The sequence below is a fragment of the Pan paniscus genome, chromosome 7 (genome assembly GCF_029289425.2).
Source record: "Pan paniscus chromosome 7, NHGRI_mPanPan1-v2.0_pri, whole genome shotgun sequence".
Taxonomy (NCBI): Eukaryota; Metazoa; Chordata; class Mammalia; order Primates; family Hominidae; genus Pan; species Pan paniscus.
The window spans coordinates 48,172,551-48,197,553 of NC_073256.2; the positions used below are offsets into that span (position 1 = coordinate 48,172,551).

At 43.4% G+C, this 25,003-nt stretch overlaps 1 pseudogene; it reads left to right on the top strand.

Moving 5' to 3' along the window:
- Positions 1–6,061: 6,061 nt before the first annotated feature.
- On the top strand, positions 6,062–7,393 carry LOC100980732 (large ribosomal subunit protein uL22-like; annotated as a pseudogene).
- The last annotated feature ends 17,610 nt before the right edge of the window (positions 7,394–25,003 follow it).

The window sequence follows — 25,003 nt, forward strand, 5'->3', positions numbered from 1 at the left end:
ATTTTCAAAATTAAAAGGAGGAAGTGTCCTGAGGAAAAAATATACCCACCTCCATTGAGACTCTCTCTGTTGCTTATACTTTTCTCCATTCTAGTCCTAGACTTTGGCAAAGAAGGATCCTGGCCAAGATGCTTTTCAGTCATGATGTGCATAAAATGAATAGCCTGCAGCCCTAGGGAAGTGTGGAACTACGGAGATTCCAAAATAAAAATAAACGCACCAAAGCCACCGTAGTTCCTATTGACTAATGTCATTTTAAAATAAGCAATAATTTGAATAATTTGTCTACTGAAGGCTCTAAAATGGGCTTTCCTTTCAAAGCCAAGTGAGGATGCTCTAACATGCCTTCTACCAAAAAAAAATTTAAAGCACTAAAATATTTCTAGAAAAGTTTGATTGAGACCCTCTGTTACGGAATGAGTTGTATCCCCCCAAAACTGGAATACCCAGTTATTCGATGAACACATTGAACTTGGGGTTCAGCACTGGAGAAATGTCTGATGGGAGTTGCATCCCCCTAAAATTCATATGTTTAATCCGAACTTCTAGTACCTCAGAATGTGACGGTATTTTGAGATAAGGTCTTTAAAGAGGTAATCAAGTTAAATGAGGTTATTAGGTAGATTGCAGTCCAGTACGACTGATGTTTTTATAAGAGGAAATTTGGACACAGACACAGCACAAAGGGAAGGCCACGTGAAGACACAAGGAGAAGGTGGCTGTCTACAAGCCAACGAGAGAGGCCTCAGAAGAAACCAGCCCTGCCAACACCTTGATCTTGGACTTCAAGCCTCCAGAATTGTGAGACAATAAATGTCTTTTGTTTAAGCCACTGAGTCTGTGGTACTTTGTTATGACAGCCCTAGCAAACTAATACACCCTCTAATATACCCTCTAGCAAACTAACATACCCTCTAAAATATTGGTGAATCTGGATCCATTTTTGGCTAAAACAGCTCACTTTTAATGCATACAAATTTCCTTTTTGAAATTAGACAGCAGAGCTTCCTAATATCCATAACAAAATTTCATTGTGTACCTACTTTTTGCCTTGTACTGTACTGAATGCTTTATGTGTATTTCCTCATTTTGCCTTCAAAAGAATCCTTCAAATACTATTTTTTGTCTGTCTTTTTAGATGACGAAACCGAGGCTTATGTGACTAAGGAGTTAAGTGATATATCTTGAGTCTCCCAACTGGGCTTTGAAGTCAAATGCATTTCAGGTCAAATTCTTGTTCTGAAAATTACTAACGCTGATACCTCTAGTATTTTACTAACTACTTAGTGCCCTATATCTGTAAATTCTCACAATAATGCATAAGTTATTGTCACGGTTGAATAAATTATTGTCACATTGACTACTAAAATGTTTTAAGAAGCCTAGCACAATTTCTATTACCTATCAAGGGTCCAGTGAATGTTAGCCTTTGTATTTTATGACAACATAAGGCCCAGTTGCCTATAAGGATCTCTAATCCACTCAGTCTGTGTGTCAGGGTCAGAGGTCAAGGCTGTTTCCTGCATTACATTTTTTTCCAGTTCCTCATCCCATCTGCTCTTACATTTCCTCAAAGGATATGACCCTTACCCATGACCTCCCATTGTAGATGGGGAGGTCACAAAAGGTCTCACACAGACTAAGGAAGCTCAATGTGCCAGACAAACCATTGCACACAAAAAAAATCACAGACCACTGAGTACATCTTCTGAATGAATGAATGAATGAATGAATCCACATGCTTGCTAAAAGCGTAGTGATTGGCTAGGTGCAGTGGCTCATGCCTGTCATCCCAGCATTTTGGGAGGCTGAGGCAGGAGGATCACTTGAACCGAGGAGTTTGAGGTTACAGTAGCCATGATTGCAACACTGAACTCCAGCCTGGATGACAGAGTGACCCCCTCCCCCCTCCAAAAAAAGTAGTGATTTGAAGAATGAGGACTTTTCAGTGTTGTATTTGGAGAATGTTGCTTTCATTGGATCAGGTTTTATTGAGTTTGGTTATGAGGATGGCATTGTGATGGGCACGTTAGGGGAGGTAAGATCTGCAGATGCCTGGCACCAAACTGAATGTGCTACGTGTCTTTAAAAGGGTAACACATGCTGAGAGATTGAAGCATGGAGAAGTAATTCTGGTTTTGGAAAAGTACAAAGCTTCTGTAGAGAGGATGGCATTGGGGTAGGTCTTGAAGGAAGAGAGGAGAGGGAGAGGAGAGAGAGGAGAGGGAGAGGAGAGAAAGGAGATGCTTTTTCACTGAGGCATACTCTACTGTCAGTATACAGTCTTGATAGTATGTTAAGGTCTACAGTGAACTGGCAGCATAGAAGAGCTGAATTCCAAGTATTTGTAAGGAAATAGTTTGTAACTTACTTCTAATTAATGTGCTCTAAACTTGGCAGAAAGAGGCTATCCTAGGGACACTTATTTGAAGGATAAATTATTCTTCTGTTCTTTTGCTGTTTTAAGGTCTTCCCTGGAATCGACCTTTGTGGATCCAGAGTGAGACCCCTGCATCATGTTTCAGGGCCCCTAGTTCAACTGTTGCTATGAAAGGTGCTTTGGGATGACAGCCAGGACATCCCATCATGTGGACGCCATCAGGATGCTTTCCCGGGGGAGAGTATCCCAGCCTGCTTAGTAAGGTCCTCTAGGCCTCTCTGGACCAATGGTTGCTATTTTCCTAAGGAAGTCTCATCTGGAGAAACCACCAGCTTTTCCCCCCAGGATTGGTTTCTAGAAAGCTCAGAGTCAAATTGGTGGCTCTCTGCTAACAAGCATACATACCATGATGGTACCCAGTTTTGAAGTCTCATTCCTGGCCCATTGAAACCTCCATCTCTGTTTTTATTTTGTCTTAAGCTCCTCTCTTTGATTTGTGCCTTCTTGTCCCAGCTTTCATATCCTTGTAAGCTAATATTGGACTTGTCTGGAAGCAGATGTAGCTGAGACACCTTGTCCTTTCATTGCCTTCAAGCCTGCAGATCTTTGCACATGAGGCTTCTTTTGCCTGGAAAGCACTTTCTTTCCTTTCCCCTTTCCCCTTTTGACTTTTCCACTCTTTCCCTTCTTTCTCAGTTTAGCAATCCCTTTCTCTAGTGAATTAGAGGCTCCTTCACGTGTCCCTTTACCACAGATCTCTCGCCTGACTACACACTCTTATTTCCTGTAGAATGGACTATTTTGTTTACTTGTCTGTATCCCTGCTAGTCCCTACACTTTGGAGGATTGAGTCTATATCCGTCTTCTTCAAAGTCACCTCTCTAGGACCTAGCAGTTTGCCTGGCGCATATAAGACACGCAACCAACTTTTGTTATCTGTATGAGAGAAGTTATTTTTAGGATCCTCGGATTTCTGATATGTCTAAAAGACACTAGTTATTATGCAGGACTGTTGGGAGGCTCAAAGGGAATGATTCATATAAAGTTCCTAGTATAGAGCCTGCCATATATTAAGGCGTCCCTTCAACCCCACTACTTGCAAGTGATTAATTTCTGAGCACATAATTCACTCTCAAGAAAATTCCTCTTAGAATCAGTGCACAGTTTGTCTCTAGGAAGAAAAGATACAAATATAGGGAAAGCCAGAGGCATAGCAAGTACAGTGATCAAGGAGGGCTTCTTGCAGAGGTGGAGTGCAGTGGAAACATTTAAAGGAATTAAGAGTTTGGAAAATAGCCTTGGAGAGGGATGATGGAAGGTGAGCTGGTGGGAAGAGACCAGTCCTGGGGCCAGCAAGCAGCCCCTAACTCCATCTTTCCAGGCCACTACTCTGATTTTCATGAGGCAGCCATTAGAGGACTTCTCAGCCTCCTGGAAGTTTGGCTAAATGTGTACAATATTCAGGAATACCCACTTACTCAACAAACACATTAAACTTGGGGTTCAGCATTGGAGAAATGTCTGATGGGCATTTCCTGGAGGCCATGAGTTCCTCTGTGCATCTTTTTCATCTTGTGGTTCCAGAACTAAGATATTTCTCTGCTCCAGTGTGCCTGTTGAATGCAATTCTCTAAACCATGTCTCTCCGGGCCTTCCTTTTGGCCAATAACATGGTATATTGTGTCTAAAATCATCTTCTCTCCCCTGTGGTTCTAAAAGCAACAGAGTTTTGGGAAGCACAGAGGTCATCTGCACCCACATCTCTGAAATTGCTGCATGGTGGACAGGAGAAATGGTACCTCTTTACCCATAGGAACTGTCGTTTCTTCCCCACATGTGGATTGAGCCCCACGGAGTGCAACGCACTGAGAATAGAGGTCTCTGAGGATGGGTGACTTGACCCTTTACCCCTCAGCCAGCAGGAGATCTGAAGTCGCTGTTCTAAGAGGTAGTCTTATCCCCTTTAATTCCTTCATATTCTCTTTTGATTCTCTGCCCCAATTCATCCCAAACAGATGAGTCAAGTACACCCCATGTACTAGCTGTGCAACAGCAGCTTGAAGCACTTCAGCCTCCTGACAGCCACTGTGAAGTCCCTCCTACAGGGACACTCTGGAGCTGCTGCATTAGGATCTGGGAAGAGAAAGCAAGTAAAGCCAGTCTCAGAAGAGGACTGAGGAGGTCTCTACTCCTTTCTGGGACTCACTCTTTTATACACCATCAGAAGCCAGGATAAGGCATGAAGGGATTAAACACCCCATTCTACCACCATCTTTGCTTTTCTGTCTCATTTGAATAAGATGGAGATCTACATGTTTAAATAGGCTTGTATATAATGCTAGTCCAACTCAAAAACATACTATTTCAATATAGTCCTAGTTCAGGGCTATGGACAGCAAGGCCATAATAAATGCATGTTGTTGGCTTGATTGTGAGTTCTTGCTTCCTTGAAACCAAATGTGAAGAGAACTGGAATCTGTGGGGTTTTCTTATTTTTGCATGGAGTAGAGACCCTCTGAGCAGCAAATCTTAAAAGAAGGAAAAATCTCTTCTATGGCCAATGTGAACCAGAAAATAATGTCAAGAGGCTGTTTTTCCAGCCCTAAGAGTGTCCGAGATTTGAGTTTTCCATAATGAAAATGGAGAATATGCAGACACCAAAAAAATTACACCACGGAATCACTGCCCTGGATCAGCAGAGAAAACATAATACAGGCTGGAAAACTCCTACTCCATTTATTGAAACAACAGTTCGTTAGGACACTATAGAATTTCACTAATAACTAGCTGAATGTATGTTTAAGCCCAGTAATAAAGGCTACCAAACGAAGGGGTATTTACACGTAATTACACCTCCAGCATGTAGGTTGTCACAGAGGGAGGCCTTAATTATCAATGTGCTATGCCCCTGCTTTACATATAACAAATGGCCTTAATGTGGCTATTCATGTTATAGTTTAAACATCTTGGTAATTAGGAAGTGGAAAATGGGTAGAGTAGAGGGAGTTGTCAGTTTCCTGCTGGTGTGGCCACCTGCACTCTATACCTCTGGGAGCTGAGAGGCCGAGGGAGGCAGGACCAGCTTTGGGCCAGAAGACAGCACGGCATGGACAGCATGGATTTCTCAGGTATATGATGAAGGCTCCAGAACATGTGGGTGAGGACAGAGCCACTCACAGAATCACACTCATTACCTTAACAAATCTTTATTGGGTACTTACTATGTGCCAAGCAATGGTCTAGGTATGTGAGATTTCAGTAAACAAAACAGACTAAGATCTCTGCTTCTGCGTAGCTTATATTTGACGGCAGTTCAGCTATTAAATTTGATGAGTTGATAACTGGCTCAGGGGTGGTCACCACTAATGGGCCTGTCCTGTGCCCTGACCCATCTAGTGCTTCTTTGAACAACTCAGAAGAAGACTGACTGTTGTTTGGGGATTTGTTGATTAAAGTTGCAGACAGCAGTAGTGCACACCTGGTGCAGTTTTCTTACTTGATTTCTCATCCTTACCACAGTCTTGCAAGGCAGATATTATCATCACTTGTGTTTGAGAGCTCAGAAGACTGAAGGACGTACCCAGGTCTTGCATCCAAGTTGGATTCTCTCTCTCTGAAGATGCAAGGCTAAAGATGGCATAATTAGCTGTTTCCCTAAGCAGCCTGAGGCAATCTGTGAAAATGGTTCACTATTCACTTGACCCTGACAACCGCACAAAATCATGCAAATCAAGAGGTTCAAATCTTCGTGTTCTCTTTCAGAACACTCGTGAAACTGCCCAGGCCATCAAGGGTATGCATATACGAAAAGCCACGAAGTATCTGAAAAATGTCACTTTACAGAAGCAGTGTGTACCATTTCGACGTTACAATGGTGGAGCTGGCAGATGTGCCTAGGCCAAGCAGTGGGGCTGGACACAAGGTCGGTGGCCCAAAAAAGTGCTGAATTTTTGCTGCACATTCTTAAAAATGCAGAGAGTAATGCTGAACTTAAGGGTTTAGATGTAGATTCTCTGGTCATTGAGCATATCCTAGTGAACAAAGCACCTAAGATGCACTGTTGGACCTACAGAGCTCATGGTCGGATTAATCTGTACATGAGCTCTCCCTGCCACATTGAGATGATCCTTACTGAAAAGGAACGGATTGTTCCTAAACCAGAAAAGGAAGTTGCCCAGAGGAAAAAGATATCCCAGAAGAAATTGAAGAAACAAAAACTTATGGCAGGGGAGTAAATTCAGCATTAAAATAAATGCAATTAGAAGTTTAAAAAGGCCAAGTGTGGTGGCTCATGCCTGTAATCCCAGCACTTTGGGAGGCCAAGGAGAGTGGATTATGAAGTTAGGAGTTTGAGACCAGCCTGACCAACATGGTGAAACCCTGTCTGTAGTAAAAATATAAAAATGAGCCGGACATGGTGGCATGCACCTGTAATCCCAGCTACTCAGGAGGCTGAGGCAGGAGAATTGCTTGAACCCAGGAGGCGGAAGTTTCAGTGAGCCAAGATCACACCACTGCACTCTAGCTTGGATGACAGAGTGAGACTCCGTTTCAAAAAAAAAAAAAAAGTGGCATAATTAATACTGGATGATGGACTGAGGATTCGGAAGTCTTTATTATCCAAATAAATGAGCTCAAATGAAGACTTTGCATCAGGAGTGTAACATAAAGCAGCAAGGAGTTAGACACAACATTTAGAGACTTGAATTCTCTTGGTGCTGTTTTTGATGCATTATCTGTTCCTGTGATTACTTCCTGCAGTTTATGACATCTCCGCCTTTCTTTGGTACTCTGGAGGAAGTTGTCATTTAAATGTAAGATTAATAAATTTAATAACCAAGTTGAAGGAATAAGGGAATTCAGTGTTAATGTCACTCTCGGGCGGAAGTGGTCAAGGCCAAGGTGATTTAGTGGTTGATCTCTGTTCCAGTAATCTCTTGCTGTGTAATAAACCAACCCCAAACTTAATGGTGTAAAATGACAATCATTTTGTTACATTCATGGATTCTGTGACTCAGGAATTTGGGCAAGGCACAACAGGGATGATTTGTCTTTATAATATCTGGAGTTTCATATGGTAGGACTAGAATGGCTGGAGATGACTCAGATATCTAAGGGCTGGAATCATCTGGGGACTTCCTTACTCACATGTCAAGCGCCTTGGCTGGGCTGACCAAAGACTAGGCTCAGCTGGTACTGCCTACTGGAGCCTCTTTCTGTGGCTTGGGCTTCCTTACATAATGGCAGCCCAGGATAGTTGGATTTCTCAAATGTCAGCTTGCAGCTCTGAGAGCAAGTGTTCTAGCAAACAAGGTGACAGATATATGGCTTCACTTCACCATATTCTGTTGGCTAAAGCAGTCACAAGCCATTCAGCTTCAAAGGGGGAAAACAACAGAGTCTATCTATATTAGTCCATTCTCACACTGCTATAAAGAACTACCTAAGACTGGGTAATTTATGGATAAAAGAGACTTAATTGACTCATAGTTCTGCAGGCTGTACAGGAAGTGTGGCTGGGAGGCCTCAGGAAACTTACAATCATGGCAGAAAGCAAAGGGGAAGCAAGCATTTCCTTCCATGGCAGATCAGGAGAGAGAGAGAGAGAGAGAGAGAGAGAGAAGGGGCAAGTGCTACACACTTTAAACAACTAGATCTCGTGAGAACTCACTCACTATCAGGAGAACAGCAAGGGGGAAATCTGCCCCCATGATCCAATCACCTCCCACCAAGCCCCTGCTCCAACACTGAAGATCATAATTCAGCATGAGATTTGTACGCAGAGCCTAACTGTATCACTATCTCAGAATACATCTAATTTATGGCCACATTTTAAAGCCATCACATCCACAGGGGTATATCCCTCCTGTGGATTTTTTGCTCAATTCACTCTGCCAGAGTAACTCTCAATTTGCAGAAGAATAAACCAGGCATTGAGGATGTGACCATTGTCTTCAGCTCTTTGGAAGACTATCATATGCAATAGAGAGTAGATGTAACCCACAAGGCTTTAAGAATGAGCTAAAGACCAGTGAGTAAATGGAACAGGCGAACTTACTAATATTTGGGAATGTCTGTCAATGAGTTGCCTTGCCTAGGAAGACAGTGAATTCTCTGATTTTTGAACTATTGATTGAACACAAATCAGGAATGTCCCAGTAGGGCCTCAGACACTATCTTGGAGATTGGATTAAACGAATTCTTTAGAAGACTGAGGGATATAAGTTGTTCTATGTTAGAAACATCGCAGCAGAGACAGGGCATGATGAAGAATCATCCACGACTTCAATTCTACCTTTTCAAGTCATCTTCTAAGTATATAATTTCAAGGATATTGGGATGCCTGATGGCACCTCTCCTTTAATAATTATTCTCCTATATTGGTGGCTTAGAACCCCCAATGAGAGACTAATTCTTTTAATTTAAGCCTTTGATCCTTGTTAAAGTGTAATACCCCGGGAAAGGGGAGAGCCAAAGCTCTTTCTAGTGATTTATAATTTACCAAGAGCACGTTTAAGGTCATATTCTGTGAGCATGATTTGACAAGAGAGGGTAGGGCAATGCGTATATGAGAAGGGGGAGGAAGAAATGGTCCAGAAGGAGAGAGAGAATGGCACAAAGTAGGGAAAAATACATGAAGATCTGGGGAACCGATGCTTCTGGTGCCAGCCCTAGCAGAGGCTGATTTCTTCAGCTTCATGCAATCGGTTATGAAACCACCGTTCTCAGTTCTCAGAACAAACTGGCAGAGAGCTGGTGTCCACTTCAGTGACCTTTCCTGCACTTGAGAAGTGCAACTACAGGCTCAGCTCAGAGAATACCACAGAGCCCTCTTCCCTGTTTGGAACAGCAGGTGGGGGAGTCACCCTCCCTCATTTATTTCCGTCACTACACTGTTAGAACAGGGATGACAGGGGCCTAACTCACTTCCCGAGAAGTCGTGGCATCCTCTGTATAAACAAAGGAAAAATTTCTACTGTAAATCACCCAAACAAGTGATATCTCAGAGGAAGAAAGAAAACAGTGAGGGAGGAAGATGCCATCCAAGGGGAAAACATGTCAGGTTGTGCACATTAGATCTGGTCATTCGCAAGTGACCTCTCTGGGAAGGCAAAGGATAGCAGAGATTGAAAAGGAGGCTATAAAATTGAGAGCCTAAGCAAAGCACTTGACAGAGGGAAGAACATGTAACCAGTGGACTCCTCGTTCTCCCAGCACTGCCCTCACAGCCCAAAGAATTTCTGAACAAAGAGAACAAGATTCAAGTTTAAAACCAAGACCTCTGCTTCCATTTCTGTGTTTTCCTTCCCTCCCATAGCCCAGAGTGTGCCCCAGCAAAACCAGCTGTCAGGAAAGCATTTGATGTCAGTCATTTGCATCTTAATGCGATGGAAAGGTGAGGAGCTGCCTCTACCGGCATATTTCAATTTTAAGACTGATTTGTTAGAGTGAAGGACTCCTTGAAGATAATTCAAGCTTGGGAGGTGTGATCGGACACATTCTGGGGAGGGGAGTTGGCAGGGTAGGGAGGTCACCAGGTAGTCACCACTTCCATTTTCATACAAAGGTACCTGTGATGCTTGGAGTCAAGTACTGGGTTCCATCTTGGGAAGCCAGAGGGTCAGATCTTCGGTCACTCCTGGTGAGCACAAGCAAGTGAGAGCTCAGGCTCTGGTGCAGGGTGAGTGGAAGCGCCACTCCCTTTATTTCAAACCTTCTTCTGGCCTGTGGGGGAGCCAGCTCCCTGGGGCATCCCATTACAACAGCAGCTGACCACAAGGAGCGCCAGTGTGCAGGCGCTTCTTCCCAGCTGCAGGCATTTTAATTGTGTTGTAAATAGACAGCCATGAGACCAAATGGAAACTTTGGATAGTCTTAGTATTCCAGATCCATGGAGATCTGAGGATAAAAAGTCCCAAGTAACAGCATATGCTATTTATTTTCACCAACTTATATAAAACTGAACCCTGACTCTGTTATGCATTGCCCACAAGCAGCTTTATAGGATCACAGATACATCAGCAGTCCCTACAGCCCTATAAGGCTATTTTCCTAGCATTACACATCCTCCAAGTCATAGATGTCAAAGTGCTGTTCTAGTGGAGATTGAATATCATTCCATTGTTAGAAGATGGGAAGTAAATTCAATATACGAGATCAAATGGAGACTTTTCAGTTTTCTCTTACTCTTTTTTTCTGTTTGTTTTTGCAGTTAGTGAACCAGCAGATCTTGTTATGAGGAGCGGTTAAACTTTCACAAGCTCAGTTACAATGTGATGCTCAACAAATTCATTTTAAAGGGACCACTTGATAGAATTAGGGAAAAGAACCATTGGCTCTACAGATTGATTTAGCATAGATCTTGTCCAAAGAAAGGAGAAGTCTTAAAGTTCAATATGAATAAAATTTAAATGTGACTCAGAAGAAAGAGCATTTTCTTGTATGGATTTGAGCTATGTGAAACCAGCAGCAATAAACGGGACTTACATTATTATTCATGACCAATGAACAAGAAAGTCTGGACCAGGCGCAGTGGCTCATGCCTGTAATCCCAGCATTTTGGGAGGCTGAGGCAGGCGGATCATGAGGTCAGGAGATCGAGACCATTATGGCTAACATGGTGAAACCCCGTCTCTACTAAAAAATACAAAAAAATTAGCTGGGCGTGGTGGTGGGCGCCTGTAGTCCCAGCTACTTGGGAGGCTAAGGCAGGAGAATGGCGTGAACCCGGGAGGCGGAGCTTGCAGTGAGCCGAGAGCACGCCACTGCACTCCAGCCTGGGCGACAGAGCAAGACTCCGTCTCAAAAAAAAAAAAAAAACATACATACACACACATACCGTGGTTTCATTAGTCTGTCCAAAACATGGAAAGGTAGAGTCTGTTTAATTTTATGACATCTGGGACAGGACAATTTGAAATCTCCATATTTCTAAGTTAACATCACGTAATATGGGAAATGCTCATCTTAAAAAGATTTGCCTGCAACGAGGCAGCAAGGAATAATGCCCCGAAGTCACAGCTGCCAGGCTGGGTCAAGACTGGGAGATGGGGATTTGCCTTTCAGTCTGGCAGAAGGACAATGGAAAATGACTGCAGATGATTTGTGCTGCCAGTGTCTTCGAGAATGAGAAAGGATGGAGGGAAAAACATGACCCTGGGCAGGGCTGGTGGTGTGAGGAAATGATGATTCAGTGCGTCGCTTTGACCCATGTGGTGCTTTGTTCAAAACTGTGCTGGGCAATTCCTTCAGTATCAGGAAGAGAAACAACTCTTGTCAATAAATTACAGCGGATGTGGGAAATCACTCCCAGGGTGAGGTCTGGAGCTGAATGACTCCCTCGAGGTCAGTACCCACAAAAGCAGCTGCCAAAATTTACATTTTCCCATTTGCCCTCTGGTTCACAGTGGATATAAATCCACATAATGCAGCCATAGAGCCCCCTGCTCTGCCTGTCTGCTGGCCGCGCACCCGGATCAAGGCTGGGGGAGGAAAGCCTTGGCCCTGGAGGCACTAGACGTACCTGGTAAGTACTGAGTCCAGCTTCATCACAACCATGTCACCCTTGACATCTTTTCCACATTTCCAGAATCCCCTAGAAAATCTCAGTCCCATCACTATAAATAATTTTAAATTCATTTATAAATTAGATTGCAAAAGATATTTAAATATATAGGTACTTTTTAATTATACAAATAATATTTGCACATTGTAAAAATGTCCAGAGTGGCCAGGTGCAGTGGTTCACACCTGTATTCCCAGCACTTTGGGAGTCTGAGATGGGCAGATTGCTTGAGTGCAGGAGTTAGACACCAGCCTGGGCAACATGACGAAACCTAGTCTCTACAAAAAATACAAAAATAAATTAGCTGGGCATGGTGGCACGTGTCTATTGTCCCAGCTACTCAGGAGACTGAGGTGGGAGGATCTAAGCCCGGGAGGTTGAGGCCGCAGTGAGCTATGATCATGCCATTGCACTCCAGCCTGGATGACAGAGTAAGACCCTGTCTCAAAGAAGAAAAAAAAAAGTCCAGATATTTAAGTAAAGACAAAAATAAAGTAAAAGCTTCCATTTCTGCGTTTCCCACCCAAATCCAGATCTGCAGAGATAACTGCTAGTAATTTGATGTGTATTCTTTCAAACATTTTTACTGTGCATAGAATGTAGCAGCACAGGCTCTGAAATCAGACTGCCTGGGTTGGAATCTGTCTCTGTCACTTAATAGCCTTGTCACCTTAGACAAGTGTCATACCCTTCCTCAGCATCAGTTTTATCATCCTTAGAATGGCAACAATAATAGTATCTCCACATGGTCTCACTCATAAGAGGGAGCTGAACAATGAGAACAAATGGACACAGGGAGGGGAACATCACACACTGGGGCCTATTGGGGGGTCGGGGGCAAGGGGAGAGAGAGCATTAGGACAAATACCTAATGCATGCGGGGCTTAAAACCTAGATGATGGGTTGATAGGTGCAGCAAACCACTATGGTACATGTATACCTGTGTAACAAACCTGCACGTTCTGCACATGTATCCCAGAACTTAAAGTAAAGTAAAAAAAAAGTATCTCCCTCATAGATTGTCATAAGGATTAAATAGATTTATACACATATACACACAGAATGTTTGTATGCCTAATACCTAACAAGCACTCAATGAATGTTTGCAAAAATAGAACTTAATTGAAGGTGATTTTGAAAGAAAAAAAATTTTTAAAGACTTTGTTTCCAAAGAGAGATAGAGAGGAGGTTAGTTTGTTGGGTCAGGCTGAGTTGGACTCTCGGCAATTCTGAGTTTCTTTCTCCACAGATATTTACCTTTCAAGGGGTTGAATTTCTTATTCTTCCCCAGTAAAAGTAACTGATGATGGTTAAGAACATAGTCTTTGGGGTCAGACATGCATGCACTAGAAACCCAGCCTCCCTGCTTACTAGTGTTGTGATATGTGATGTTGTATCACGTAACTTTTCTGAGCCTCAATATCTTTACCTGTATAATCACAGCAGTTTTGTTTCAAGGATTATATGAAATAATGCATGATTGACTTTTCTTGGCTCAGTCAGCACTAAAAAATGGTGGCGATGGTAGCCACCATTGCATAAAGCAAAGGGCTTTGATGTGGTTTGTATGTTGTCTCCTCCAAATCTCATGTTGAAATGTGATCCCCCTTATTGGAGGTAGGGCCTGGTGGGAGGTGTTTGGCTCATGGGGATGGAGCCTTTGTGAATGGCTTGGTCCCCTCCTCTCTTTAATGAGTGAGTTCTCGCTCTGTTCGTTCCCTTGAGAACTCGCTGTTGTAAAAGGCCTGGCACCACTTCCTTTTCCTCTCTTTCTCCCTCTCTCATCATGTGATCCCTGCTCCCACTTCACCTTCTGCCATGAATGGAAGCAGCCTGAGGGCATCACTAGAGGCAGATACTAGTACCATGCTTCTTGTACAGCCTGCAGAACAATGAGCCCAATAAATGTCTTTTCTTTACAAATTATCCAGCCTCAGTCAATCCTTTCTAGCAATGCAAAAAAATGGACTCAGACAGGGCTTAAATGCTTCCCCAGTAGAGGCTGGGAGCACAGGCTTGGCACCCTTCTCTGAGGAGAATGATTTGACTTGGTTGTACTGGAGATGGCTGATTCACCCACCTTTTTTTTTTTTCTACGACCTTTGGCAATCCACCTTTCTTTGTTGGGATAGAGCTTTCTAGTCAACAAAGCACTTTCAAATGTATTCACTCCATTGCTACTCTTCTGAAGAAGGAGGATAGGGAAGGCATCATTAGCAATGGATTAGCTTTGGTTTCCAGGTGAGAAAACTGAGGCTCAGAGAGCATAAATTCCTTGGCCAAGGTCACCTAACACGTGGCAGAGCCAGAACTGGTGGCACTGTGCTGTGACAAGGCTGTCCTCCCACTTTCCCGATGAGACCAATCAAAGGCCAGTTGGTAGTGTATGGAGTTTCCCCAGGCTGTATGGACAAGTTATGGGCTCTGGGGTGGGGTCTGGCTTAGAGAAGACCCTTAACAAACAGGTTGCCATTATTATCAGAGCATCTTTAGGGACTACCACCTCTATGTCCACCACCATGACTCTATTTTAATCCATTATTTTCCTGCATGGCTGATGAAGCTAACAATACTGATGTAAAATGGTTATGAACACCAGGACCAAAAAAATATATCTTTTCCTTATCAAGATGATTTATATTGGGAGAAGTATGGCTCTCCCCCTTCTATTCCATTCTCATATTTTGAATCAGGAGCGATTTTGCTTGAGAAACACAGTCAGGACAATTTCCATCTATAACTGCATTGTAAGGAAGAGGATAATGGGAATTTTAATGAAAACGCCAACGCAGTGCGAATAGGAATCAGCTCTTTTGCAATAGGAAGCAGCTACTTTGCTCAACAGGCAACAAAAACCTTTAGCTTGTGTTCACGAAAATGATGATCGTCTCTGGCTCCACTGAGATTTAACCAAGAGGGGAAAAAAAAAAGAATTTTAAAAGTTCAGATGCGGTTCACCCAGAAGTTTGTCTCCAGACTTCAAGAACATTTCAATTTTTCAAAAGGGCACACAAAGAAAGAGGCTGGACTCCTGTACAAAAGCACACAGATTCTCTGGATCATAAGGAGCGCCTGAGCCAGTGTGCTGTTAGTTGTCTGTGCTTTGTGTCTCATGACTATGAAATAGCAGGATTGACAATGACATGCTGGACTAACCATGATCAGCCCCAGGGCCTGTGCCACAAAAAGGACTGCACAGCAATGACAGCTCATTCTTCTACCACGGTCTAGCATGCGTGCCGTGTGTGTGGTGGGTGTTATTTAGGGGAGGACGAGGTAACAGTGAGACACGTGTTTTGTGTGTTAAGGGGACAGAGACACTAAGCTTGACCCACTGTGATGTCTGAGTCAGTCTGGTGAACCAATCACGAAATGCTCAAAAGAGAGTTGCACAGTTACAAAGCCTTTGCCATTGAATGGTGGAGACTGTGGCATCAGTCCCCCACCCTATCTTCTGTAGAAAACAGAATGAGAGTGCAGTTGCACAGAGGTGGCTCCACTGTAGCTCCTCATGTTATGCATGGCAGACATTGCTAATATTCGTTGCAGTTCCCGGTCAGGCATGGTGGCTCACACCTGTAATCCCAGCACTTTGGGGGGCCGAAGCATGTGGATCACCTGAGGTCAGGAGTTCGAGACCAGCCTGGCCAACATGATGAAACCTCGTCTATACTAAAAACACAAAAAATTAGTCAGGCGTGGTGGCAGAAGCCTGTAATCTCAGGTACTTGGGAGGCTGAGGCAAGAGAATCGCTTGAACCCGGGAGGTGGAGGCTTCAGTGAGCTGAGATTGCGCCACTGCACTCCAACTTGGGGCAACAAGAGTGAAACCTGAAACTTCCTCTCAAAAAAAAAAAAAAAAATTCATTCCAGTTCCCATTCTCTCACCCCGATTACTTACAGAACTACAACTCTGTTCCAAAAGGAGAAACAGCCCAGATTTTAAAAACAAACAAACAAACAAACAAAAAAATAAACACTGCATTCACAACCTCTCTTGCTGACAAGGGTGATCATAGGCCCAACTGCAGTTCTGATCAAAGAGAAACAGTGAGAGGTCTGGCGGGGATTTCCGGGAAAGTTTTGCTCTCCTAATTTGGTGCCTCTCTGTGTTAGATTGCAAGAATGGCCACAAGTTCTTCCCCTTGTCACACTTTTGGAATTGACTTTGCAACTTCTCTCATCGAAAAGCAGTTTATTTTTTCACCCTTTGACTCTGGGCTTGGTCTTGTGAATTGCTTTGGCCAATGGTACAATAGCAAACAAGATGCAAACAAAAACAGATTGCATGATGGAGATTCCCTTCTCTTGCTGTTCTTGGAAACCTGAAACTGCCAGGTGAAGACACCAGGGCTGGCCTACTGTATGATAAGGGACATGTGGCCTGGGAACTCCTGTCTCTCTGGCCAATAGCCAACCAGACACATGAATGATTCATACTAGATCTTCCAACCTACAGCCAACCCACCAGATGTCTGCAGATGTGTGAGTGAGACCCACAGAGACCAGCTGAACTAAGCAGAACTGAAGACCACTCATCTGACACAATGATTGTTGTTTTACGCCACCAGGTTTGGGGGATTGTTTGTTACCCAGCAAAAGCAAACAGATCTATACTTTTTTCCCACGCCACTTTCTTCTTCCTGCTTGGAATGCAGATGTGATACTGAAGGTGGAACAACCACCTTTGCAACCATGAGGACAAATGCTTTTCAGAAAGATGGAAGAGGCCTGGCAAAGTGATGCTACCATGGACTCAATAGCTGCACAATCCCACAAGTGTCTGCCTGCAGACTTTATGGTTTGTGAGAAAAATAAAACCTTGTGCTGTTAAGCCACTTGTATCATCCAGTTTTTAATAACAGACATCTGAATCCACTTCAGGTAGTTTAAGTAAAAAGCAGTTTATGAAAATATGTCACTTAGCTTATGGAACCTCTAAAGATCCAGAGAACCAGTGTAGTCTTTGCAATAAAAGAGGGTGAGGTGACGCCTGCTTCCCACGAGAGGATGCATGTGGATTGTTTGATTCTACGTAGCCAGGAGAAAGGGAAGCCAGATATAGCAGAGCCAAGAGCAAAGCCCCACCATAGTGCAGGACTGTTCTGCTAGAAATAGAAGTGTTGCCACCTACCATTGCAACCAAATTATTATTATTATATTATTAAGGGAATGAACAGCAAAATTTTCTTTTTTATCCTCAACTTTTATTTTAAGTTCCTGGGTACATGTGCAGGATGTGCAGGTTTGTTACACAGGTAAATGTGTGCCACGGTGGTTTGCTGCACAGATCAACCCATCACCTAGGTATCAAGCCCAGCATCCATTAGCTATTCTTCCTGATGCTCTCCCTCCCAGCCCTCAACAGGCCCCACTATGTGTTTTTCCCCTCCCTGTGTCCATGTATTCTCTTCATTCAGCTCCCACTTATAAGCAGGAACATGCAGTGTTTGGTTTTCTCTTCCTGTGTTAGTTTGCTGAGGATAATGGCTTCCAGCTTTATCCATGTCCCTGCTGAGGACATAATCTCATTCCTTTTTATGGCTGCACAGTATTCCATGGTGAAAACTACCATTTTCTCCACGGCTCCCCTGGAAGAACAGATGCCTCTGTCTCTGTACTCTCCACATTGCTACTCCCATGTTTCTTACTTCTGCCCCAAAATCTCATGCAAGACCACCTATTTGCTAGAGCCATGTATTTCAATCACTTCCTCTTCAGGTACTTGTTGAGGGAGGGTTTCCCTAGCCCTCTAGGGTTATAGGAATGGTCAAATATATGACACCCAGCACCGGATAGATGAAATAAACATCAGTTTATTAGTCATATACACTCACTGCCCAGGGGAGGAGGACAGTGCATACCGTACAGGGCCATATGGGGATTTTATTTGGGAGCACAATGAACAAACAGGGTCTGTGGGAGGCAGTCTTTCCAATAAAAGAGGGTGAGGTGAGGCCTGCTTCCCACGAGAGGATGCATGTGGCTTGTCTGAATATTTCTGCGTGCTGGCAGGGGCCTGAAGCCCACCACTCAGGGATAAGCAGACACTGGGCCTGGTCTCCCTGACAAGGAGGGCTGTTTGGTTAGGGGACCTTATCTGCCACAGCAGAGTGGGCAGGGGACTTGAGATTAGGCCAATTGAGGCCTCCCCATGCTATTTAATCTTAATTTCAGGACTTGTACTACACCATTTCTCAAGGAAGCTCCCTAGCTGGAAGAAGAATTAGGAAATCTAATTTTAGTTTTCTATCCTGTAGCTCAGAAAGGCAAGCTCAGAGGCTTGAGATAGGTGATGAGTGAGCAATATTCCACCTTTTTTATTATTTAACATCCACATATATGCTTCTTTCCATAATTAAACTTTTAAATGATAACAGCAGCAGCATGCTCTTACCTTATACAACTAGCCCTTCTACAAATGAAAATGTCCGTCCCTTCCCCGCAGGAGGAAAGACTCCACGTCTCATGGTCAGTGTTTCCAGCTCTGGGTGGTGTTTATTCCTTTTCCAGTGCAGTCACAACCCTATCTAGATATCCAGTCACCTGGGGACTAAATAAATAGTAGCAGAAAGGGAGGGGTGAAGTTGGAAATACACACACGTCAGAAAAAGAAAGAAAATAAAGGGAGCAACTATAGTCATTTTCTGCAGCTGGTAAGGCAGTGACAAGAGGGCATAGCAGTGCCCAGTGGAAGTATCAGTGATGCCAGGAAGATGTCATGGTCTGCGCAGAGAGTTCTGGAACAGTGTTAAGAGACAAAGATGGCTGAACTAATTGTATGGGAGCACATATAAAGCCATCCAGGGCTTCTGGAAATACCAGAGTGTGACTCGTTGCAGGGGTCTGAGTTCCTGCCTTATAAGCGAGACAAGACCCAGCAAGAAACATGTTAAAAGAAGCAAAAAGACACAGTCAAAGCCCCCCAAAAATATCCAATTGGGAAGACAATTATTCAATGCACAAAATACCTACCCTCCCCACCCGCCCCCACACCCCCCCCCAAAAAAAAACCCCACAAAACATTAAGGATATCCTGGCTCTATAAGAAGTACTGAGACAAGGAAGAAAAGAAGGTGCTGATCTGGGGTGTGTCCATCTGGGGAGGACAACAGATCTTCATGATGTCCAATGGCCAGAACAGGGCCTCTGCTGTGCTCTCAGAGAGCACAAGAGCTTCCAAGGCCCAGAGAAGTCAAGTGACTCACTGGAAGTCACACAGGCAAGGAGTGGCAGGCAAGTATCTTTGCGGATAGGACAGTGCAGCAAACCATAATGGAGTAACTTCTAGGCAGTCGTTCTTTGTCTTGTTTCTCCTTGCACTTTTCACTCTCCTCAGTCAAAGAAAAGAACTACTGTCTAATTACAATAAAGTCACTTGATTTCCTCATGCCTCCAGTAGGCAAACTTTCCCATCAGTCACCTGTTTCTCAGATGAACTTTTCTGGCTAATGGGATAAGAAAAAAAGTAGTTTCCATTGTAACCATATCTTATGCATATGCCATGGAAAGGACACTTATTTGGAAGTCAGGAGACCTGAATTCTTTTCCTGGCCTGGCCAGTGACTGCTGGAGGTTCTGAGCTGGTCACTTCGTCCCTGTGGGCTTCTGTTGCTTCATCTGCAAAATGATAGGGTTGGCCTGGATCCGTGGTTGTGCAGGATCTGTGGTTGTCCAGTTGCTCCTTAAAAACCTAAGATTACATGACAGTGTCTGAGCAGCAGACAATGGGAGAAACCAACTTGACAAGACTTTGGGTCCCAGAGAAGTGAAGTGACTCACTCACTTGACTTCTCTTTGGGTCCCCATTCCAGCTGAGTTTTCTATATTGGGGTTCCCAGGCTAAGAAAAAACAAATCATGTAGAGAGTTACCCAGGCCCTAATAATCTGTGATTCCAATGCATTTGGTTGATGATTCTAAAGATAGCTCCTTGCCCACACGCCTAAAGTGAGTGAAATTTTGGATGGGCTAAAAATAAAGAATGCTGGTGTGATTTCCGGAGTTTTTCAGAATGGCACAGAGAGTGGACTGAGAAAAATGTTTTATGAGTGGGAATTATGTTGCTTTCCTGCCAAGATTTATCACATAAGCATGTTTTATCCTTTGCAGCACCAGCTTTATTGTGAACACTATTTCACTGTATGTGCATCTGCCTTAAGGACATAGACCAACGGCTCTTAGAGGCTGAGGCCACAAGGTATCCAGCATGGAGATTAATCATCAGAACCTTCTAAAGAAGTCAGTGGGAAGGATGAGAGAGTTCAGTGTTCTTCATTTCCTCCTCCAGAATCTTAGCCATATTTGGGATTTATTTAGTCATGTTATAAATACCGTACTACTATGACAACTGGGACAGCTACACTATTATTAGGACAACTGCATTATAAATAAATTTTAAGCAGAAGTTCTAAGCAAGTGAATATACCCACCTTTAGTTCAGAACAGCTGTTAAATGGTCTGGTAGTAGACGAGTTGTAAGAAAACAGAGATTCCCAAATTGTGCTGTTTGGTATTAAAGAAAAATTGGTCCAGACATGGGCATGGTGGTTCACACCTGTAATCCCAACTACTTGGGAGATAGAGGTGGAGGGATGACTTGAGATGTGGAGTTCTAAACCAGTCTGGGCAACATAGTGAGACCCTGTTTTCAAAAAAAGAAAAAGAAAGGAAGAAAGGAAGAAAAGAAAGAAAGGAAGGAAGGAAGGGAGAAAGAAAGATAAAAACAGTTTCTAATGCTTTGAACTTTTAGCTAATGAAGTAAAAACAATGATACATGGGACACAGTAAAATGTAGGGAATGATATATAGGAATTGAGATAATTTTAATTTGTCTACTGATGAGCAAACTGAAAGGTACCATTAGGATCGTCTTTAAGTGCATGATGTTTTGTGAATTAGATTCTTCATGGTCATTTTCGGTATTCCAAAAAGAACAAGGAAGAAACGGACTTATGTTTAGGAGATAAGACTTGGTTTGTTAATGGAAGTAAATCAAGACTTTTCTTTTTTTGTAATAAAACACTAAGGTGGACAAAATAAGGTCACCCTCAGATCTCTTGGCATCTGGCCACCTGTCTTAGACAGGTGTCCAAGGTATCTGTTTCAAGGCAAATGGCTGGAGAGGGGGATCTTCATGGGATTTGCATTACACTGATGAGTGTACATGGAGCATCTTTAGAAATGTGTGTTGATGGAGTTGTTACCAGCCTATCACATCTGTAAAACGATGGATGCTTTTAAAACCTTTTCCTAGACATGCTCTCATTTGGGCTGTGAGAAAGGTTCTGAAGCGGCATTTTTCCTGTGTATATGAAACAACAGAAACTCAGGGACGTAGAGAGGTGAAGAGGCTTAACCACAGTCAGGTGAAAACGAGTGGCAAGGGCAGGTAAGCCCGGCTGTCATGGCCAGCCGTGGACCCCAGCACTGCAGAGTGAGAGAAGCCTACCAGCAGGGGGCAGCACTGAGAAGACGGTGCTTGGGGGATGGAGAATGGGGCCACCTGGTGAAGAATGGCTGCCTGCTAAGGTGTCTCTAAAGTGGGGCTTGTTGCCTCAGAGCATGATCAGGCTTTGGGATCAGATCCTCCCCTATTGGGTTGTATTAGTCCGTTGTTTTCACGCTGCTGACATACCCGAGACTGGGCAATTTACAAAAGAAAGAGGTTTAACTGGACTTACAGTTCCACGTGACTGGGAAAGCCTCACAATCATGGTGGAGGCAAGGAAGAGCAAGTCACATCTTACATGGATGGCAGCAGGCAACGAGAGGGAGCTTGTGCAGGGGAATTCTTCTTTTTAAAACCATCAGATCTTGTGAGACTTATTCGCTGTCATGAAAACAGCACAGGAAAGACTTGCTCCCATGATTCAATTACCTCCCACTGAGTCCCTCCCACCACACGTGGGAATTCAAGATGGGGTTTGGGTGGGGGCACAGCCAAACCATATCACAGGTTCATAGACTTCCTAAGATATCGTTTCAACAACTCACTTCACAGGGGTGGACACCGAAGCCACACCATCCATGTATTTATAGCAAGAATGATCTCTTTCCCCAGTGACTGGACCACTCATGTCCATCCAGGGCTGATGAACTACACAGGAAGTGGAAGCTAAGGACAGGCTGCTGGAGCTGCCAGGGTGGAAAGGACACTTGGACTTGAGCATAAATCCCCTGTGAAGATTTCTAGCTGTCTGCCTTTGATGGGGCTCCAAGTCGTATTTCTTCACTGTGCTCAAACCAGCTCTCAGCAGTCCTGTGTACATGCTCATACTCCATTCCTAGAATCAAGCTTTAAAATCAAGATTTTAAAAATAACACACACCAGGTCATCAATTGTTGAAGTTTTGTTGTGTTTTGTTTTTTAAATGTTTTAGCGACAAGGTCTCGCTCTGTCACCCAGGCTGGAGTGCAGTGGCACGATCATAACTCACTGTAGCTCACTTCTGGGCTTGAGGGGGTCCTCCTGCCTCAGTCTCTTTAGTAGCTAGGACTATGGGCACATACCATCACACCTGGCTAATTAAAAAAAAAGTTTTGTAGAGATGAGCTCTCTCTATGTTGCCGAGGCTGGTCTTCAACTCCTTGCCTCAAGTGATCCTCCCACTTTGGCCTTCCAAAATACTAGGATTACCAGTGTGAGCCACCACACCTGGCCTGGTCATTGAAGTTTATGAAGATTATTTGCAACCATGGAATCAGATCCAGCTTGGAGAAACATTTTATTAAAATTCCCTGTGAAATACTTCTACATCCTACCCTATACCTCTGGTGATTAGAGCTACTAGCATCCTTCACATACTGTATTCCTTTCCCCTGGGCAGTGCTGAATGTACCAGGCTATTCTCCCCTTTGAATTATATATTCTAAGATACTACTCCTCACCTTTTCAATTACCCATTCTTTCCTTAAGTGTATTAATATTATTCTGATTCCAGTTCAGTCCAGGCTATTTGGAGATTTATTGGCGCTACTCTTAAGTTTAAGGGACAGCAATGTGTCTAAGGGTGGGGGATTCAAGTGTAAGAGAGCTTGAGGCAGCAAAGGAGCCCAAGAGAATCTGGGATTTCTCCTACAGTCCGTTAGATTATGTTCTGGAGACAAACACTAATAAGTGACTCTATATTCCTTGACATGTGATTTTCTTGACATACTCATTTTCTGTTTGAACAATTTCTAATTTCGCTTTGAACAGAGCAGAAGCCATATTGCTAGAGAGCTGTCCACCCCACCCCCTACTCTTGCAATCCCCACCAATCCCCATCTTCCTCACCACCAGCAAATTTCTCCTAGGGCCCTGCTGTAGCACACAGTGATGCCTTCTCTTCTTTCTGACCCATAGCTCACTTGGTTTGACCTTGCTTTGACCTTGCCACAACTTCTTCAGGCCTCAGTCTCCCATCTGCAGGAGGGGGTCTTGGACCTGACAGTCTCCAACATTTCTGCCAACTCTAGATTCTCAGAAAGATACTCTCAGGAAAAAGAACCCCAAATTAAGCAAATTGGCATTGACTTTTGTTTCTGTTCTTTCTCTTTATTCTGTAGCTGCCAAGTCTTTAGGTATTTGAAACCAAGTGCAATGGGTTCCCTGTGGGTTTAATTTCAGTTGCTCTCTGTGTATTTTGTATTATGCACTTACCAAGGGACCAGTCTCTGTAAGTGTCCCCGAGGCACAAGTGTCCTTTTAGTTCTCAGAAGCTTGGCAACCCACATACAATCTTCTAATTAAAAATGTGCATTTCAAGAAAAATTTGAAGTCACACCCTCATACGGTGGAAGAAAGGAGCTCTGTTAAACTCTCCACACACACAAGAATGAATCTCATTGTTAGAAAGAGATTTTCTACTCTACCAATCCTTGCTCCAGATTTCAGAATCCACCTCAGGCATTGAAGCTTCAGATTATCAGCCCCATGGGTCATAAATACTGACCTCCATTTACCATCTGTTAGCTCCATCACACAGAGACTCAATTCAGTACACATATCCTGAGAACCTATTACATGTCCGACCTAATGCTCAGAGTCACTGAGGACCCAAGGTAGTACATTGCAAGGGCTCAGTACTTAGACTCTGAGTGAGTCAGCTGTGGTTTGGATCCAGGTTCTAGAGTGCATTTGCTCCATGACCTCTTGGATCCTCAGTGACTTCATCTGCAAAACAGATGGAACCTGCCAGGTGAGGTTGTTGTGATGCGTTCATGAGGTAATACATGCAAAGCATCAGCTCAATGTCTGATCCCTAGTAAGCCCTTAACAAATGAAACCTGTGATAATGATCAAAAAAGGGAAGATGACAGATTCATTTATTCAGCAGGCATTAACCAAGAGCCTTTTATGTTCCACACACAATGCTGGGACAGTGAATATGCGTTGGTAAACAAAGCAGGCATAGTAGCTGTTCTCATGGAACTTGCAATCTCATAGGAGAAACAGTCTCTATAAAACAAACAAATCTATAAATATATAATGACAAGTTGTGGTAGGTGATATGAGGAAAATGAACTGATGCCTGAACGTGCTTGGGAAGTTAGTGTGGGCAGAAGCATGTGGCCTTGGAAAAGAAGAAAGAGGATTCAACCCAGCACAGGAAATACTCTTTTGAAAGGAGGTGGTCAGGGCAGTTTTTACAGGACAGAAGAAGGAGCCCAGGAGAAAGAAACACATTTATCAGAAGAAACTTAGTTTTGTTCCATTATTGGCTTATAATATTTTAAAGTTTGAGCATTTACCAAAAATGATCCAGCCCAAATCTTTTATTTTAAATATGGGTAAACTGTGGCATGGAGCATGAGTTGCCACCAGTCATATAGTTAGTTAATGAAAGAGCAGGCCTTAGAAGTCTAGGGTTTTGGACTTCTGATTTATCTTCCTATCTCTTATTTCTTCTTAAATATATCAGAACATCCAGGGGTTTTTCTTGAAGGATGTTAGAAAGCAATATCAAGGTGCCTTCCTCTTCCATCACTAATAATGGTCCTTTCTTGAAATTTCTGGGGGGAAAAAGCCATAGGGTGAAGATCCTATGAGAATCCTGCAAATGTTAAGCTATTTGA